The sequence below is a fragment of the Rhinopithecus bieti genome, unplaced genomic scaffold, assembly GCF_001698545.2.
Source record: "Rhinopithecus bieti isolate Rb0 unplaced genomic scaffold, ASM169854v2 scaffold_5927, whole genome shotgun sequence".
NCBI classification, from domain to species: Eukaryota; Metazoa; Chordata; class Mammalia; order Primates; family Cercopithecidae; genus Rhinopithecus; species Rhinopithecus bieti.
In genome coordinates, this window is record NW_016804872.1 from 112,055 (window position 1) to 116,635 (window position 4,581).

Consider the following 4,581-nt stretch of genomic DNA (forward strand, 5'->3'; position numbering starts at 1 on the left):
TGACAGACTGGATTAAGAAAATGTGGCACATATACACCATGGAATACTATGCAGCCATAAAAAAGGATGAGTTCATGTCCTTTGTAGGGACATGGATACAGCTGGAAACCATTCTCAGCAAACTATCACAAGGACAAAAAAGCAAACATCGCATGTTCTCACTCATAGGTGTGAAATCAACAATGAGAACACTTGGACACAGGAAGGGGAACATCACACACTGGGGCCTGTTGTGGGGTGGGGGAAGCGGGGAGGGATAGCATTAGGATATATACTTAATGTAAATGACGAGTTAATGGGTGCAGCACACCAACATGGCACATGTATACATATGTAACAAACCTGCACGTTGTGCACATGTACCCTAGAATTTAAAGTATAATAATAATAAAAAAATAACATGGCAAGGAATTATTTTAGCAAATATCAAATATTATTATAAAGTAGTCATTAATTAGAATAACAGGATGGTCATATAGGGATAGAAAATTGGAAGGACAAAAGAGAAAAACAAACCTCAGAAGGAGAATCACCATACACGCAAACTTAATTTATATCAGAACTGAGGGACCTCAATAAATGAAGTGTATTAATTAGATATTGATTGCCTTAAGTTTTTAATTGCTAGAAGAACTTAAAGTACACAAACAGTTGTACTTACAAAACAGCTTTCTTAGAGGTAAAGGATACAGGACTTCAACAGGATATGCACTGAAGGGTGCAGAGAATGAAGAGCAGGCTTCTTTGTCACTGGGTCGCACATGCCTTACTTTGCCTCTAGGTCTCAAACTGCTACTTGTATGCTTGAAAATGTAGATCAACCTTCACCATCAACCCCGCCAGCCTACGTCACTGAAACCAAGTGCAAATAAAACATCCAATCATTATTACTAAATAGTGCTGACAGGCTGGCTATGTCATATTCCGAAACACTTCATGTACTTATGGTTACTGGACATTATTTCTCTCTAGTTACTGTACTCCACAGCACTGCTCAAGTGTCAGTGCCAGGCTTTAGAGCTGTGTGGAGATAAGTATGTGGTCAATATGTACCTACTGAGATTACCTGGGCTATACAGGAAGTGAGAACAACATATTATTCACAGGGAAAAGCTTTGGGATTGAACCTATACCATACCAAAGAAAATCATTTTCACGGGGAATTATAGTTTTAATATGAGAGCTCTATCTATGCAGCTTTAGAAGATAACTTAGGAAATTACCTTTATGACTACTGGGAAGAGATAGGTTTTTAAAGGTAGACACTGAAAGCACAAAAATAACAGGGAATGGCCCGAGCGGTGGCTCATGCCTGTAATCCCAGCACTTTGGGAGGCCGAGGCGGGCAGATCATGAGATCAGGAGATCGTGACCATTCTGGCTAACACAGTAAAACCCTGTCTCAACTAAAAATACAAAAAAATAGCTGGGTGTGGTGGCACGCCCCTGTAATCCCAGCTACTCAGGAGGCTGAGGCAGGAGAATCACTTGAACCCGGGAGGCAGTTGCAGTGAGCCGAGGTCACGCCACTGCACTCCTGCCTGGATGACAGAGCGAGACTCCGTCTCAAAAAAAAAAATAAATAAAATAAAATAAAACAATAAGAAATGATTACATTTACTACTTGAAAATTAAAATTGCCTTTTGTCTCAGGATACAATTTAAAATTTTTATTTTATTTTTAAAATGGTATATAATAATTGTACACATTTATGTGGTACATGTTGATACATATAACATATAGTGATTGGATCAGGGTAATTAGCTTATCCATCATCTCAAACTTTTATTTCTTGGTGTTGGGAGCATTCAATGTCCTCCTTCTAGCCATTGGAAACTATATAATGTGTTATTGTTAATTGTATTTATCCTTTAGTGGTATAGAACACTAGAACTTATTCCCCCATCAAGCTGTAATTTTGTATCCCTTAACAAATCTCTATCTCCCCATTCTGCACCCCTTCCAAACCTCTAATAACCTCTGTTTTACATTTTACTCCTATGATATAAACATTTTTTAAGCTTCAGCATGAATGAGAACAAGCAGTATTTAATTTTCCATTCCTGGCTAGGATCCATTTTTTAAAGGGAAAATAATGTCTCAACCGAGGAAAATTGCAGCACATATAACTGATAAATCAATAGTATTCACAATATAAAATAATGCTTTAAAATAATTAAAATATAAATAATCCAATAGAAAAAAGTGAGGAAATTTTGAACAGAAAATTCCAATTGAGAAATATAGATGAACACAAAATGTATGAAAAATGTTTAACTTCATTAACAGTCAATGGATTAAAAAAGAAAGGAAAGAAGTAAGGAAGGATATGAAGAGCAGAAAGGGGAGAGTGAAAGAGAGGGAGAAAGTGAGAGAAAAAGAAAAGCCAGACAATATCAGGCATGGACATGGATGTGGCACATCTGGAATTTATAATTATAAGTGAAGCATAAATGGATATAAGCCCTGGAATACATACAACCTAGAGTTCTACTCCTGGATGATTATCTTAGAGAAACTGTTACACATGTGTATTAGGAGACATGTAAAATGATGTTCTCAGCGTCTTCATAACTGAAAAATCTGGAAACCCTCAAATGAATAGCATCCATGTAACAGATAAATTAATTTTGATATAATCATTCAACACACTAGATAGCCATGAAATTGAATGAACTACTGCTAAACACAACCACACAGATGAATGTCAAACATATAATCCTGAGAGAAAGAAGCACATCACAGAAGAATATTCCACTTAGATAAGATTCAGAAAACTGGCAAAATTAAAGAACGTATTGTTTAGGAATATATGCATAGAGGCAAACAGTATAATAAAAATCAAATTCACAGTTATTTTAACTCACCATCTTTAAAAATACTCCTAGGGAAGATTTATGGTAAAACCTCGGTGCTATTCTCACACTTCCTTGTCTCTCCCTATCTTCTCATCTGCCACCCTGAAACATTTAAGCACCAAGTAACGTCAATTTCACTTTCTGTACATTTTTGGAATGGTTTCACGTCTCTTTCTATTCACTGTTCCCATCCTAAAACAGATCCCCACATTCCTTGGATGCATAATTTAAGCAGTTTCTTAACACATGTTTTTGCCTCAAGTTTTGCCCTTGCACTCTTCATCCCTCCAATGCAGCCATAGGGGTCCTTCTAAAATGCAAATCTGATCTTATTACTCTTATAGTGACTTCCATTGCTCATAGAATGAATCCAAATTCCTTACCATGGCCAACAAATTTCTTAATAATTTGGCTTTTTATTGCTTCGTTCTTCTTTTTCAATACCAACTTATCTCTTCCTCTCAAGTCTTGCCTTTCTCATATCCTATTCTATGTAATTGACAAATTCGCATTTGAAACCCCTGTTGCCTGGCTTGTGTTTCTCAATTGCCCCACCTAAAAGTGGACATCACTTGCTCCAGTAAATCTTCCCTAACACAGCATCATTAATGTTAGTGCCTATTTAATAAATGTATGTACATTATAAACTGTAATCCCCATATTATAAACTGTTCACACTGCATTTTGCAGGGTTCTTCACAATACTATGAGTTTTATGAGCACAGAATTCCCAGTACTTGAAATTGTGACTAGCATATAGTAGGATAATATTAATTATTTCTGAATGAATACTTTATTATTTAGGTAGAATACAGGTGCTATGATTTCAGCTGTTTCTCAGAAATGTAATCTGACGTATATTTCTTACTTTCTTTGGGTCCCAGTTTCCTGCTTTGTAAAAATACCCCTTTTGCAGATAATAAGCTTCCTTTACTAAACATCATCTAGCCCTCATTTTGTGGGGCTTTGCAACTTCTAGTTCTGCTATTATTATAGCTGAGGGTGTCAAAAACCCTGAACCTCATGCAAGATCTGTCAAATCCTAAAAAATAACTATTGAAACTAAATTTATTTTACTCCTATTTTTATTTTTTCCATTTTTTTCTTCAAACTTTTATGTTCAGAGGGTACATATGCAGGTTTGTTATATGGGTAAATTGCATGAATTTTGACTCTTATGTTTGTATGCACTGGTCTTTGAGCAAAATCTAAGCTCTTATCCCTGATCGCAAAAAAAAATCTTCTCATCGAGATTCTCAATGGCCTCCTGAATTTTCTGTCCCACGCATTTAGTTGCTCACCTATTATATATGACACAATCAGTGCTCCTGCCAAACATAAGGTTTTTGTTCATATTTCTTATAATCAATGTATTTTATTTCTCTTACTCTTCACAGAAGTTACTCCTATACACCTTCTTAATATCAACTTTAGTGTCACTTTTCCAGTGATGCCTCACAAAGTAAAACATTTATGTTAAAACTCTCAGAATACTGTCTACCTCTGTTTATAGCACATGCACAGTTGACATTTTAAAATTATTTGTGTGGATATTTGTTTAATGTTTAATGTTTACGTCCCTGCCCTAGACATATACTTCACGCAAGCAGGGGTCATATCTATTTTTCCATTGTATTTCCACTACCTTTCAAAGTGTCAGACACTTAGTAAGTTCTTAGTTTATTTTTCTCTAAAGTCGAAAGGAAGGAAGGAAGGAAGGAA